Raw genomic sequence first — 16,798 nt, 5'->3', positions numbered from 1 at the left:
TATATATATATATATATATATATATATATATATATATATATATCATGATCCTGCAAGAAATAACAGTTAAAAGAATATGAAGAAGCATTACCATTTCAAAGTTTAGAATAGCATCTACCAAGAGCAAAAGTTAGTAGTATGATCTCCATCTAGACTTGAGAAGATATACCATATTTGTTTGAAGTCTGGATGAAGATCATACTATTAACTCTTATTGTCGGTAGATGCTACTGAATAGATGTATTTCTTGTGACTTAAAATGAGTTTGATACACAATGTAGTCATTGAATTTGAAATTAATCACATATGCTGATGAAAATAGTGATGAACCTAGAGAGTAAATGTAGCCTAGAAAGCATGCACTAAACAGCTAATGATTAGGAGCCATTCGGTCCATTGAAAATATCCCCAAAAGCCTGACAAAAAAATTCAGGTACATGTATATCTAAGAAAAAGAAACTGCATAGAATTCTTTATGCTGGTAAGGAATGGCCTAAAAGCAAATAACACAATGCTAGGAAACTATTAAGGAAACCGGAGTCAGTATTCAAGTGATTTCTTCTCTTCAATGAAGTTTAAAAAAAAAGTAAAAAGGAAAAAAGAAAATTTTAAAAGGATCCTCCAAAGCATACCACCTGATTTCTGACTTGATTTAATTCATCTTCAGGGTCTATGGTCCCAACACCGTGACTTCTCAAAATTATTGAAGGCATCAATAAGTTCTACGACTAACAGTAGAAATGTAAGTAAAATAGAAAAATGGGAAACTAAAGAGAAGATTGCTTACAGAAAAAATACATAAATTTGAGGAGTAAAAATTAAATAAAAAATTGAAACAACCAGTTACTCCAAAAGCTTAAGCTATTGGAGAAAGGCGTTTTTAATCTTTTCACTACAAGAAAAAGGACATTCAGCGACGTTCACGACCGTCGGTAAAAACCCGTAAAAACGTCGCTTTACGTAACACCGACGGTTTGTCGTAGCGTCGGTAATTTCACCGTGACTAAACCCTTTTACCGACGTTTTTTTAATAACCGTCGGTGTATGGATTTATACCGACGTTTCAAAGCGTCGGTAAAGGGACAGAAAAATTTGCCTCGGGAGAAACATTCACCGACGGTTGATGGAACCGTCGGTAAATGTATTTTACACCGGCGGTCTTGAGCGTCGCTAAATGGCGGTAAATGGCATTGGGTGGACTTTTCCCGCCGACGCGCATTTCGTACCGTCGGTATTTATGACATTTACCGACGGTTATAACCGTCGGTAAAAGTTATAGAGGCATATAGTTTTTAGATTTACCGACGGTTTTATGACCGCCGGTGAATAGTTATTTTTTTTTATATATAAACAAAGCAACAAATTGGGGGACTTAGAACCTGTATAAATCCTGTACCCATTAGAAAATAACATGAATCTGTTGGCATCTAAACAAGAGAAAAATAAGGCATCCAAAGTCATCAAACAAATCATTTCCATGTAAAATTAACCAAAACATTTACCCATTAGAAAGTAACATGTACATATATATATTGGCATCCAAACAACATTAAAAAAGGCATCCAGAGTCATCAAACAAACCATTTCCTTCACTACAACAAATCAAAACGAGAAAGCAACGAATCCGGTAGCCCGATATTCTTTGTCGGAGTCAGTGAACGATCATACTGCATATGTCATAGCCAACATATAATTAGGTTATTAAATATATTATATTCTCTTCCTGAGAAGAACAAAGTAATAATCATATTATATAGTCATATGACAAAGCTGGAGTTAAATGAATGGTTATAGGAGAGCCCAATTCAAACACACAAATAACAACTTACGGTCCCATATATTGGATTTGCAGCAGCCACTACACTGCATCTAGCGTTTAGTGAAGCGTGAATACTGGCTTTGGCAAACTTCATGTATGGCAACACGGTCTATATCATTCATCTTGTCAAACTCATCGATACAAACAACACCTCGATCGGCAAGAACCATTGCACCGGCTTCTAGCCTCCTTTCACCTGATCATACAAGTCCCCTGAGAAACCCAACAAAAATTGCAAGATAATAATAACCTACAGAACCCATTAGGGAGTGGTGCATTACCAGTTTCTTGGTCAGAGGTAACAGCAGCTGTTAAACCAGTGAGGAACCACGACCTGTGGTTGATATAGCCAAAGGGGCAATATTCATAATTGCTCTTAAGAGTTGCGATTTGGCAACTGAAGGGTCCCCAACCATCATCATATTTATGTCCCTAGAGATAAGAGAAATTAAACGGTAAAAGATTTTAATAGCAGGTAAGATGGGATCATTGTGATACAAGAGAGAAAAGAATTCTTACCCTCTTAGATGGGTCCCATTTTTTAAGTTCTTTTCCATGCCACCAAGCATCAATAGAACCACTGCTTTCTTTATCCATGAATGCCCATAAATAGATGGTGCAAGTGAATTGCCAAGCAAATCAAATGTGTCATCTCTCTCTGCTATTTTTCTGATGTTCTTTATGTCTTCAGCAGTGTAGATTGGTGCATTTGCCTCTTTATTGAGCAGAGAGACATTATTGGCTATAAGCACAGTCCTATGATACAAAATCACGATTTAAATAAGAAAAATTAACTTTGCTATAAAGAGGCTATGAAAAGAACCAACAAAATTCAAATAAAGCAACCTGAATACTCCATTCACACTGCCCTTGCTTTTCCCCGGAAGAGCTTTATATACCCCCACAATGGCTACACGATCTCCAGGTTTGCAAGAATCAACAAGGTCATCCTCTACAATGACATCCACTGTTCTTGGAAGCTAACCCGGGGCGGAATTCTCAGGCACTTCTTGCATGGATAGTGTTTGGTGGTCCTTGTACTTGCACAATCCATATTCAGTAACCAACAAGTTGCCATTGTCATCCTGGCCCGTTATTCAATCGTTGAGATACTATTGTCTTGGAAAAAAGATACATGTTGTTGCTTAACATATAAGAACATTAACAATTGCATATCATGTTATGGCATAAAGAAACCCAACATTACCCTTGTAGGATACACAGACCCTGTGGGAAGACCCATATTTGATGTAATGTCCCGATATTCACGGGTTGTGAAGGATCCTGTTGTAGGGCAGTAATGAACACTTTTTACAACCTTCGGCCTTACGAGAGAGCCTTCAAAAGTAAAAAAAAATGAATGTCGTATTAGCTACACAAGCAAGATACTCAGGGTAAGCCATTCACTAAAACCTTTTGAAGCTTTATCAAAATCAACAATAGATGTGTATAAGAATTGCAACACAGACTCAAACATTGAGTCTATGCTTACAAGTATGAATGCCATTGTTGATGCACCAATTAGTCAAAACCCAGAAACACCATAATTATATGCACGTATCACAGAAGCCCTGCTAGAGCCTTGTGCACTGGACCGCCCTTATCAGAGAACCTAGCAGAAACAAGCAGAAGATTGTGGCCCTTAATTAAGATTTCAAAAGATTTTAAAACACGATTCAGCACTATATAGGATGAATTCTATGATACAATTTATGCATGTAGAAAACCCAATTTATGCCAAACTTTTCAATTCACTGCAACATGAACTATCAAAAGCCTCAGAACCCACAAAAACCCCATCATACAAAACAATAAAATCCCAAAAAATATAAAAACAAAAAAGCAAATTAAACAGAATAGAAAACAAGGAGAGTTATGGAGTTTCACCTTTTTTTTCCTGCTGCAATTGATCCGTGAGTTATGGATCTGTTCTGTTCAGAAACAGAATTTGTATCCTACCCATTCGATGTGTTCAAAGCCCACAACAATTCAGTTTCCAACTTGGCAAATGTGACATTTCTTATATTTCTCCGATGTTTATGGGTCTAGCCATCAAGCTTTGGTTCAAGTCAGCTCTCCTCTGTTTACTTTTAGAATGAAAAGGGTCATACTGGTGATCAATTTCAAAGTTTATTTAAATCAATCAGTCAAACAAAAATCAAAATTCAGAAGGATAAATATACTACTCGCCTTTTTGCCAAATCACATTATCCATAGCAATGACTCAACTGAACTTAACTGACCTTCACATAGACTAAATTTGCATTGACACAGAGAGCAAGGTTACTAGGAAGAGTCCATGGTGTGGTTGTCCAGGCCACTAGAGCTGCATTATGTGGATCGCCAACTATTGGAAAGGACGCCATGATTGCAGGGTCAGATACATCCTATGAGATTTGAAAAGGTTAGAGATAAAGGGGGAAATGCTTCGGTACAAAATATTGGGAGCTCTAATAGAGGGTTGCAGTGAACATCAAGAAAATCTTCATCATTACCTTATAGTTCAACCCAGCCTCAAAATTTGCAAGTGGGGTTTTAAGGCTGGTGCTGTATGGCATAACCTGCAAAAGAAAATCAAAATTCACGTTCTTCAAAACCAGTAAATACCCATATATGAAGAACCAGATCATAAAGATAAACTCAAACAGTACTTGCCAGTGAAAGAGTAGAATTCACAGTTTATAGTGCTGTATCAGGCAATTGATAAAAAAAAAAATGTATGTCGCTGAAAAACTGGGCAATGTGATGAGCAATTGAGATGCGCAAGATGCATTAAAAGCAGGGAGTTTGTAGGCACAATATGATATTAGTCACCAGAATTGTACCCTTTTTGGCCGTATGGATACAAGGATTTTGTAATCTAGGATTGTAAAATCCTGAATTTTACAAGCTAAAACCTGGAATTTATAAGCTAAAACCTGGAATGTCCATTTTCAGGATTGTAAAATCTAGGTTTCAGCTTATAAAATCTAGGTTTTAACTTATAAAATTTAGGTTTTAGCTTATAAAATTCAGGTTTTAGCTTGTAAAACCTAGGATTTTACAATATCCTGGATTACAAAATCAATGTATCCAAGCGAATGGAATTAATGCCCTTGGTTCACAGCTTGTTTGGCATACAAACTGACATTAATACAAATTCAAAATGTGACTAGCAACTATTTAATCATGGGCTCACTAATTAGAGTATTTGATTGGCTGATGAAACATGGCAAAGAGCACACACTCAACGGGTGTTTAGGTGTGTTTACAACTTGAATAAAAGTGGTCTTCATTGACAGCTTCCATGGCAATTGAATGGCATGAATTTCAGGTCTATTTGAAAGCTTTCTTAACCAAAGAAAAAAACACCTGATGGGACACAAAATAGGGCAGATTGAGTATGGATCTTTCACAAGATCTGGACAACAATTTGGGGAATTAAAAAAATACTCACTGTTGGAACTCCAAGGCATGTAATAACAACACAACAATAACAATAATAAATAAAAGCCTAGATGGAAAAAAATCAAACAAAAGCAAAGCCCTAGGGCAAGGAGAAATATAAAATAGGAAGAAATCATGAACCTCCAGATGCACTTCCTGCTATCACACAAACTCAAATCATAAATAAATATAAAATATGAAAAAATGGGAAGATAAAAGGAGTAAATCCTTTATACAAATTCTTAGGGCTTCAACGCAAACTCTCCGGAGTCTACAAATACCAGAAACTGGGAAATAAAAATCAATGAAAAAAAAATTTACATGGGTTATGTGCTAACAAAATGGATAAACCGAAGCGCACCTTTCACATGATTGCCGATGTGGGTTTCAAAAAGAAGAATAGGGAAAACAAATGCACAGAAACCCAATAAGCAGAAAGTAAATGATCTATGAAAAAAGCCCAAAAACAGGGAGAGGTTGAAAAAAAAATATGTAGAGAACGTACTTACCCTAACAGGCGATTGGATAGAGCTGGAGAGCTACTTTGAGATGATTGTCAATTTTCCTCTTATTGTTTGTGGCTGCTATATGATATGCCCTACCCGTTTCAGATCAAGGGTTAGGACCATATATTCTATGAAGATGATTTGGAGAGGATGGAGATTATGGTTTTTTCTCCACGGAGATTAGGCTTTTTTTTGCACGAAAGGGTTTCGATTTAGAAGGGCGAAAATTGGTTTTTCTAGAGGATTTCTTGCCGAGACAAGGGAGAGAACGTTTTAGAAAGAGCGGGGTGGGAAAAGCTAGGGCGCGAGTTTATCTTTTAACACGTCACCGACGTTTGGGAAAAAAAGCCGGTAATTCTAATAATCAGAGACGGTCGTGAACGTCATAAAAAAAGGAAAGCATGTATCCAATTAATTACCGACGTTTAACATATAAAACATCGGTAAATAATTACTTTTATTGACGTTCCTTAAACGTCGGTAAAGAAATACTACGCATGTTTGGGGCGGGATAAGTTACTCCCCGCGGGAACAATCCTTCACCGTCGGTAGTTTTACAAACATCGGTATATATATAATATTAGTGGCGTTTTTTGTGAACGTCGCTAAAAGAACGTCGCTGAATGTCTTTTTTCTTGTAGTGTTTATACTTTAACAAACCAAAAAAGAAACTGAGAGTTCAGAGTACCTGCCAAGATGGAGAGTATACCCATGGCTGCAAAGGCAATCTCCAAGGGCTTGAACATGGCCACAAAAACTGGTCCTTTTGTAAACTAAATTAAAAATGGTTTACATAGCATCCACTTGTGAGTGGTGATAGGAGGAGAAAGGGCCTCAAATCTTGGTATCACAATGATCAAAATCTCGGTTTTTTCGATTTAGAGTCGAATAGAAAAGCACAAAAATAAATACCTCAAAATGGTAGGGCTTCCACAGAGATAGAAGTGACGATGACCAGTGGCATAGTTTCACTTCAGAAAGAAGAGGAGGGAAAAGGTTGATGAGATCTAAAAATAGAAACAAAAAACCCTACGACTTTCCAAGTGAAGGGGTTTTGGGTTTCAACTTTCAAGATGGGTTAAGTTCTTGAGATGAGCAGGAGAGAGAGAGAGAGAGAGAGAGAGAGAGAGAGGTGAAAGAGACGGAATCCCGAAAGAGACGGAATCGATCGAAGATGATGGTGTTGGAATTTTAGGGCATATGAGAAGAAGATCACATGAGCAGAGAGAGATGTCGTGGCAACTTAAGGACACAGGAGGTATTCTCACTTAGATGCGTTGGAAGTTTAGGGCATAAGAGGTATTTATGTGTTTGAGGGTGATGTGTAATTCTCATGTAATTTTCAAAAAAATCAAAAAAATCTCCTCTTTTCCTCCCAGCTTATAGTAGTAGACTAGTAAAGACCCGCTATGCGATGCACGGCACGACAAAGAAAAGTAAATGATTCCAAAAATAAATGAGGTAAATAATGGGAATATAGATTTTCTAAAGTATTTGTAAAGAAGTGCAACCCTTGATAAGAAATATGGAAAAAGACCAGGAAATAACAAAATCCTAAAAGAAATTGATTAGAAAAATACTCATTTTATGTTTTTCTGTTAATAGTAAGATACTCTTCCAAATTCATCGGGGTTTTAAAATCAAAGGCATTTCAATAGTTTTTTCCAATAAAAGAATGTAAATGACCTCAACAATATAACAATTCATCTTATACTCAGACAGCATGGCAGAGGAAAGTAAATGATTAAACACTTAGTTTAAAAGATGGAGTTAAAGATTTTTCTAAAGTATTTATAAAGAAGTGAAAGGAAAATACTCGGATGGCATGACAAAGGAAAGTAAATGACTCATAAAAAGCAAGTACAGTGACGAAATAGAAATAACCTAACAAAATGAATAAGATGTAGACTGTTATAAAATTGAATTCAACTCCAAAAACCAATAAAACACCTGTGCCAAACACCCATTAACAAATAATGCGACAATATTCTAAAACCCATGTAACAATATCTTGTTTAAGCATTCCATCAAGCACCCGGTGTGCATCAAATAAAATCACCATTAACCATAAAAAAATTTAAAAAAAGGTATTCCCAACAATAACATGCCTATTAAAATTATAAAATCTATGCCAGAGTTTCAAGAAGATACAAAAGAAGCATGTGTGAGAGAGAGGGAATATCATCCAATACCCAAAAACCCAAGATGAACATACAACCAAAAATTAGTCTACTTCTCATTTTTATCCAGAGTTGCTTCAGCAGTTGGTGTCACAACTGCTCAGACATATTATTTCATTTTGGAATTACATATGTGAGAGAGCATTTATAAAGAAGTGAAAGGAAAACACACGGATGGCATGACAAAGGAAAGTAAATGATTCATATAAAGCAAGTAAAGTTGACAACATAGAAAGAACCTAACAAAATGAATAAGATGTAGACTGTTATAAAATTGAATTCAACTCCAAAAACCAATAAAACACCTATGCTAAACGCCCATTAACAAATAATGCTACAATATTCTAAAACCCATCTAACAATATCTTGTTTAAGCATTCCATCAAACACCCGGTGTGCATCAAATAAAATCACCCATTAACCATAAAAAAAAGGGTATTCCCAACAATAACATGCCTATGAAAATTATAAAATCTATGCCAGAGTTTCAAGAAGATACAAAAGAAGTGTGTGTGAGCATAAACCCATCCATTTGAATAGATGGCAACATATGGATTAGCATAATGTGGTATCAATGGCCAACCTTTACTACAAATCTTGCAGGAACATCACAAATATAATGTGGTATAGGTGGCAGCATATGGATTCTCATAATGTGGTATTAATGGCCAAACTTTGCTACAAATCTTGTAGGAACATCATAAAGATAACACATAATGCCCAAGCCTAATGACAAAAGAACAAACCACTAAATCCGAACCTGAAAAATGTATAAAATGTGCAATTGACTCTTTGAGAAGTTAAGAATGCACAACTTAACAGTTGTAAAAAATAGAATAGAAGCAAAGCAGCCAAAATAAAAAATAGGAAATAAAAATTAAAAATGAAAATGGCATTTTGACTCTTCCACACCTGACCCAAACTGAAAGTGAGAAATCCAAGGTATAAAAAAGGAAAAAAAAAACCAATAACAAATGAAGCTCCCTGATCTCTCTTTTACTCACACAAAACACTTGATTCACAACCACAGCAAAACAAATGCATTATCATCAGCGAAGCTGTTGAACACTGTCCACATTGGGCTTCAAATCCCAAGAAATACATATACGTGTTCAAGAGGGTGAGGCCATACATGTTGAAGAATAGTTGGTAGTCTAGCTTACTCAGATTTACTTGGAAAAGAAAAATATTTCTGATATTTCATGTTTTTTGATATTTTGATTAGATATGAAAAAATACAGACAGACGTCGAGATTTCTTTAGCAAATAGAAAATCAAGAAAATTACTAATTTTCTAAAAATAAGCATAAGGAAATGGATTAAAAATATACCTCCATTGTCGTATTATTTGCCACAATGTTCTATTTCTTTTTGCAATTTGGTATAGAAAAGGAAAAAATAGAGCAGGTCAACAAAAAAAGTTACAGAGTAGAAATAAAATCACAATGAAATGTTGATCCCTATTCCCTACTAATATGATTTGATTTATCCCATAACCGTTACAATTAAGCTGCTAATCCTCAGATCCCACCTTTCATCTTTTCATTTGCTGATTGTTATCGAACAATTAAGCTTCGGTTGGAGAGAAGACAAAATAAGATCCTAGAAGAATTGAATCCATGAGTGTGCCTGAAAATTGTAGACCAATGGCAAGGAATAACATCCTATAATTTGTTGGAGAAGACAGGTATAAAAAATCAGTCAGAATTAGAATGAACAGTACACATATTAACATTTTGTATAGGAAAAGAGACAGAAAGAGGCATGTAGAAAATGCCCTTTCAAAATCTTTCCATTAATATTTGTCAAAAAAAAAATCTACAAATAAAAGAGACGTATTGAGCTACTTGAAGCTACACACAAAAAGCAGCCATTCACACAAAAGCTTTCAATTAATATTTGTAAAAAAAAAACTTTCAATAAATAGAAAAGACCTGGTGTGCTACTTGAAGATACACATAAAAGAAGCCATTCAAAAGGGGAGTCTATATCCATCAAAGTCTTTTATAAAACCCAATAGGAAGCCATAGATATTCGCCTAGCTAAAACAATTCAATGGATTACTGATATGGGGTGAAATTGATCCAACAGAAGAAGATTATCTTTGAGATATAAAACTCTAATACCCTAAATAACAGTTCATCTAAATCCATTTTTCAACCTTTATTGATCTGCAAACCATAGAAAACCAAACAGGAAACATAATTTTGATTAAACAAAACAGAGGCCCGAGATTAACACTGTAACGCTAAAAATATATAAAGATGAATGCCTTCAAGAAAGGAGACATTGGGAATTTTTTTCCCTAATGAAAATAACTGAGAAAATTAGAAGTTAAATGAGGGTTGGGGTACAAAAATTACCTTCTAGAAGTTACAGATCCCTCTTAACGGAGCAGCTATATCTTAGATATTGCAGTTGAATGTTATGAGCAAAATAAGCTTGATATAAATTACCGAGTTGGCATTTTAATTTCAAACTATTCATATTCTTCTAATGCTCCACATTGCACGGACATGTATGGAATAACCAAAATCCGAATGTGATAGAGAGCTACAACAACGATCAATATGTATGAAAGTAGGGTTGCAACTCGGTTTGATTTTTGGTGTGGGCTGAGGCCTGAGTGTTCTCATTGGCAAAGATACGAAAAATACCATGTCTAATTTCTCAATCAAGTTACACACAGAGAAGATGAAAATGCCACTTTAGGTATCCATGTATTCTTTAGAAAATACAAATACCCAGATAAAAAAACCCCAAAATTGAAGAAAGAGGAGGAAAAAAAGATCGAAAAATCCTAAAATTGAATAAGAGAAAGGGGAAGAAAGGAGATCAGAAGCACAGTGTGACTCGTTGTTATTTTTTCAAGATAAACGCTAAAGAGAATCAAAACCCTAACCATGGAGAAAGAGATAAAGATAAAAGCCCAAAGAAAATTCGAACACAGAGAGATAAAGATTAAATCCCAAAGAAAATTTGAAACAGGGGAAAAGCCTTTTATGAATCTTTCTTTGAAAGCTAAGAAATGAAAGAGGGGGAAATTTCTAGCTTTGAAAGGTAAGAATAGAAAGAGGGCCAAATTTCTAGCTGGAGCTTTGAAATGTAAGAATAGAAAGAGGGCGAAATTTCTAGCGGGATCCATTGCCACCGACCTAAACACATGTCGATTGAAGGCAAGAGGGAGACGAAGCAGTTGCCTGGCTTACTAATGAACAGAAGAGAAGAGGGGAATAGAAATTTTGAGAGATGAGCAGAGAAGAAATTTCAAAAGAAAGAGGGAGGAGGGATTACGGCCTTTGAAGCGTTTCTCTCCCCCATGTATCTGAAGAGATAAGGCTATTGCCAAAAATATCTCTAATGTATACACAGAAGCTGCGTGTAATCTGAGGGCACATGGGGTATTTAAAACTCAGAAAAGTGTGAATTTGAGAGCATATGGGGCATTTACCTGTTTCAGCTGAGGTGTAAATTCCACAAAATTTTCAGGAAAATAAAAAAAGCCTGGGCTTTTCCTCCCAGCTTATAGTAGTAGATATATATATATATAGGGGAAAGTGATTGTGAGCGGCCCCTCATATAAGCTTATATGAGGTGACCGCTAAAAACATGGTGGGCCCACATTTTTGGGGTGATCCGAACCGGTCATTTGATAGGCCCTGACATAGATAGGGGGTGTCCAAAAAATCCGCTTCATAGGATCATCCCAACCCTTCGAACTGTGGAGGAGAAAGATGGGGAAATGGGCGGGTATAAATTTGCCCACTTACCCGTCCATTTTCCCCTCTTTCACCCCCACAGTTCGAAGGGTTGGGATGATCTTATGGAAATGATTTTTTGGGCACCCCCTATCTATGTCAGGGCCTATCAAATGATCGGTTCGGATCACCCCAAAAATGTGGGCCCACCATGATTTTAGCAGTCACCTCATATAAGCTTATATGAGGGGCCGCTCACAATCACTTTCCCCATATATATATATATATATATATATATGTGTGTGTGTGTGTGTGTGTGTGTGTGTGTGTTTATGGGAAATGATATTTTCCCCCCTTAAACGGATAAAATCCATCCTCCCCCCCCCCCCCCCCCCTTTAACGGTTTCTATGAGAATGGTTTACTGTGTTAGGATAAATTCACTCCCTTTAGGGGCGGAGCGGGGTTATCTGTCGTCAGGCTTTAGGTAGGAGTGCAGTAACTTGGAAACATTGTAGTGCAGCCATCATTTCAATAAATAATCCCAATAAAAGAAATTACTCCTAACAAAAACTTTAGGTAAAACGACCCTTTTTCCTTTCAAATCGTTGTATTATAAATAAATTTAGAGAAAGGTACATATATTTAATGTGTCGTGAGCAAATTAAGCATTAATTATAATAATTTCTCAAGGGAAATTATATACTCAAACCTCTTTTTTACTTGGGACAGCCCCAAGTGTGAAAGAGTGTCATAAATAATTAAATACACTACAACAGGCTGTCCCTAGTAAAAGAGGGTGAATATATCACTTCTCTTTTTCAATAGACCATGAACAAGCACTTATAATTTAAGAATTGTTTTGATTATCATCTTCCAAAATAGGTTACATGTATAATTAATTATTTTAAAAACTTTCCAAAGATCGAATTTCTTAGATCTTTCAAAATTTTCTCTGATTTTCAATATATGTGAATATCTGGCCATGTCCTTTTTTCTAGCCATGTCCCCATTTGTAAACTTTAGAGACTTGTTGTGTCCATGTCGACAGGCAACACTCATGTCCGTGACCACAAGTCATAGATTATATATGACACAAATTTATTATATAGCAATGACATTTGAAAGAAAATATATAAATATAACACAAACTAATTATATAAGTTGTACAATATTTTGTTTTCTTAAAATATTGTCTTTGATTCACATAGCTGAATTATGTTCAGTTGGCATATAGAACAGTACCATCACTAGCTGAATGGTCCAAATATCAGAGCGTATTGCCGCACACTCACAATCACCCACTTGAATGCTCCTATTGCCTACAGTTGAAGGAATTTACTTGATTATGCACCGATTGGATGTTGTTTTTTTTTAATCTTTTAAGTATTCTAATTCTTATTTGAGCAATAACAAATTTGGTTTGGCAAGTCCTTCTAGATTTTAATTATAGATTTTTTTTTATGAATCCATTATATAAGAGAGAAGTTCAATTAAAATAAAATGTTTTGCAAGCGAAGTATTGGACTTGTTGGCTTGGAAACACCTGAGGATCTTTGCTCTAATAGTTTTGAACTCTACCCTTAGGTTCTGCGAAGTGGAGGATGAAAAAAAGAGCAAAAAAAAGAATCGAAAAAAAGCCAAAGCAAGAGAAGATGTAGTGGTTGGAGTTTAAGAAACATCTTTTCCGGACCAGAATCTTTTAGGTCATCTGCAGCAGAATCACTATTTTGATAATTCAGGTGATAATGAGGTTGTTTAAAATTCCTTGCTATTGGAACTGAATGCAAATCTGAATAGATCTATTGTTTTTCTTTGGGAAATGATATTCCTCCCATCTTTACATGGCCCAAATCTTTGCTCTGCAAGTAGAATGATCTCCCATGAATAGCCTGTTCTCTGACTTGAGCTCCACGTTCAATTTCTGCAGCTTCTCCAATTGGTTCAATTCTTGTGGGCGCCCCATCAAAGGGGATGGGGCCTAGAGTTAGAGTAATGGTTTAAGGAAATGAAAGAAGGAAGATGAGAGTAGGGGTGGACATGGTTTGGTTTGGTTCGGTTTTGGGGTATACCCAGAACCGAACCATATATAATCGGTTCCCTGAAATTGGAACCGAACCAGAACCATATATGTTTGGAACCGAACCGACCCAGAACCATATATAATCGGTTCGGTTCGGTTCGGTTCTGGGTTTACTCGACCTTCACCAAATCAACGGAATTTATTCACAACAGTTTCCCTCCTTGTGTTTGAATGTTTGGTTTTTTTTTCTTGAGATAGAATAACTTTCTGTTTCCAGCCTATCATTGATGGGAAAAGCAGAGCACAAAAGTCTGTAATGAGCTGATGAATATGACTTTGTGGGGGCGTTATACATGAGATTTTTAAAATGCGCTTTTGATTGGTAGAATACTATCTTTCACTTTTTTCTCATTTGTCATCAAGACATGGATTACATGATATTTGACTCTTGATCGAAAGGGGAAGACGACTCTCATAATATTTTGCTATTTTTGAAAGCCTTTCACTTTCTTCTTACACTTCCAAAAACTTTCAAGTTAATATTAAAAAGAAAAAGGAGATTTCACTTTCCCTTCCCAGATCTTCTTTCCTGCCATTAAAATATTAGGGCTTGTTTGCCAAACATTCTCATTCCCCGCAAGCCACGAACGGTAGAATGAAACTTGCTCAAACGAAATCCGCATAGCTTTATAAAATCGAGTGAGTGGAATCAGTCCATTCACTTTATTTTTGGGGAAGTGCTGAGATTAAAAAACTTGTTTTTTAGTCTGATTAATCTCAGTCCTTCATCAAATCCAAGTAAAAACAAGCATATTTAAGGGTTTTAAAGTGGGTCGGTTCTTGGTTCCGGGATCCCAAACCCAGAACCGAACCGAATTTCCATCGGTTCCAGGTTATTAGAATCGGAACCGAACCATTTAACTATGGAACCGAACCGAACCGAACCATATGTGCCGGTTCGGTTCGGTTCCTCGGTTCGAACCGGAACCATGTCCACCCCTAGATGAGAGAGGTTGAGGAAATAGGTAAATGAAAGGAATAGAGTTAGGGTTAGGGTTTAATTGTTAAAGACAGTCACTGGAACAGGGAAGTTAAATAATCCTGTTTTGAACTTTAAAGAATTCGAGTAGTAAATAATCTTGCATCTTTTGAATTAAATTCAATCTTGATGACTTATTTGTCGGCTTCTGACATATTATACTTACAAAATCGAAGCACCCAAGGTGCTATGATTTTTATCTGTATTCTTAATCTCCAACTGATCGCTGTATAAACTTCTCAAATTCTAGTTTAAAAACTCAGAAAGTTGACTCTACGTGAGTCAACTCAACTCAATGAGTCAGTCATGACTTTAGGTTGTCTCATCTAATATTAAATTTTGCATATCTATATACGCTTCTTAAAAAATGGACACGACCAGATTGGATAGCTCGGTAGATAAGTTGTTTCACTTTAGTTCTAGAGGTTATGTGTTACCAACCGAGTCATTGATGAGTCGACTCATTGAGTTTTAAGACTACTACCATGCCTCCCTTGTCACCACCATAGTTAGCAAAACTTAGTTTTAAACGATCTGAATGTTAGAGGGTTGATCCTAACCCTCTATAGATCGGAGGGTTAGGATCAACCTATGGAAATGATTTTTGGGGCACAACCTATTTAGGCTGTGGCCCATCTAATGGACGGTTTGGATCATCCTATGGTGCGACCGATACCTTATTTTGAATAAAGTGAGGAGTGTCCTCATCAAAATACAGTAGTGCTGATAACATCTCCCAAAAAAATACCATACTAAAATTGGAATTTAATCAAAGAAAGAAGAAAATAACAAGAGAAAGAGATGGATCGAAGTACCATAGAGTGCAATGAGGACGACAACATGGCCATCGGAATCATGGTTCCAATTATAAGGGGGTTGCGCTCTTTGTACTAGTCCATATCCTAGCCCATATCTTCCTCTTGTTCTAAAGTTTTCCATGGTGACTTGGGGTTTGAGAATTGGTGCAGTTATGGTAAAATGAACGGTAAGTTAATTGTAAGGGAGGAGATGAATTTATAGCAGCACTGTTAAGGAAAGCTACAGTCGGTTCCTTCTTGGGAGGTATAGTGGATTCTTATTCCAAATCCCTTCTGCGGGTAGTTTTGGTTCTATTCCAATTGGAAAATACTACAAGCTTTTCTTGGTTCGTATAGTCGAGTCTTATTCCAAATCCCTTCTGTAGGTCTCTCTCTCTCTCTCTCTCTCTCTAAAATAGGGGAAAGAAGAATTCTTTGCTTTATCTGCACTTTGGTAGGTGTACTTGGTTAGGGTATTAAATGGAAGAGTTCCTGATGCGGACAAAAATGGTGCGGACAAAAACGATGACGAACCTGTGGCATGAAACAATTCTCTTATTCGTAAACTTTTATTTGTAACTTTACTTGTAGCCTACTTTTTAGGCACCAAATCTTGTCCATTTGACTTATCCTCTTCGACGGTGATCAAATTAATCTATTCCCTACGATGGTGATCAAAGGGCCCCTTCTCTTCTTTATTTTTCTATTTTGCCACCACTGCTACGCATCGAGGTAGTTCCACATTTTTGGACTGCATCACTACACCCCAAAGTAATCTATTTCCCTCCCTTTGGTTCCAACTGGTCCATGGGAACTTACTCTCCGTCCATGGGAACTTACTCTCCGTGAAAATGATTGTTAAAACTGACATCATACCACTATCCTAAGTTAAGCATTATTGAACATTCATATAAATATTTGAACTTCTCATTTGTTAATATCACGATCTAGCTTTGATACCACTTGTTAGCCCCAATTTGATGGATCGATTATGTGTGTTGTGATCATAAGATAAAGGTAGGGGAGCTTGGGAGATACATGGCCAATGGGCACATGTAGACCTCCACCAAATACCAAGTGTCACCAAATAAAAACATTATATATATATATATATATATATATATATATATATATATATCAAAACAACTTAAAAGAAATCTCTACACTTGTTATCCCTTGAACCTTTACACTTGAAGCTTGTCTCTAAGCTCTCTCGTGAAGTTCTTAAGCTTACAATCTCTATAAAAAGACTCCATACAATTAGACATAAGAGACACCTAAAATTAGCAAAGACATTATACACATAGTTGTA

General features: G+C 36.2%; 1 pseudogene across 1 annotated transcript; it reads right to left on the bottom strand.

Moving 5' to 3' along the window:
• Positions 1–1,457: 1,457 nt before the first annotated feature.
• Positions 1,458–6,497, bottom strand: LOC143888512 (DNA replication licensing factor MCM3 homolog 1-like; annotated as a pseudogene). The gene is made up of 10 exons (XR_013254605.1): positions 6,402–6,497; positions 4,315–4,380; positions 4,063–4,206; positions 3,312–3,363; positions 3,027–3,157; positions 2,666–2,904; positions 2,339–2,575; positions 2,101–2,251; positions 1,830–2,015; positions 1,458–1,667 (listed from the first exon to the last, which is right to left on the bottom strand). The product of XR_013254605.1 is annotated as a DNA replication licensing factor MCM3 homolog 1-like (transcript).
• Positions 6,498–16,798: the final 10,301 nt, after the last annotated feature.

This window comes from Tasmannia lanceolata, unplaced genomic scaffold, assembly GCF_043159265.1.
Source record: "Tasmannia lanceolata isolate RefF3 unplaced genomic scaffold, GAP_Taslan_0.1 ptg000012l, whole genome shotgun sequence".
In the NCBI taxonomy this organism is placed as follows: domain Eukaryota; kingdom Viridiplantae; phylum Streptophyta; class Magnoliopsida; order Canellales; family Winteraceae; genus Tasmannia; species Tasmannia lanceolata.
This window is presented reverse-complemented; position numbering and strand designations above follow the sequence as displayed.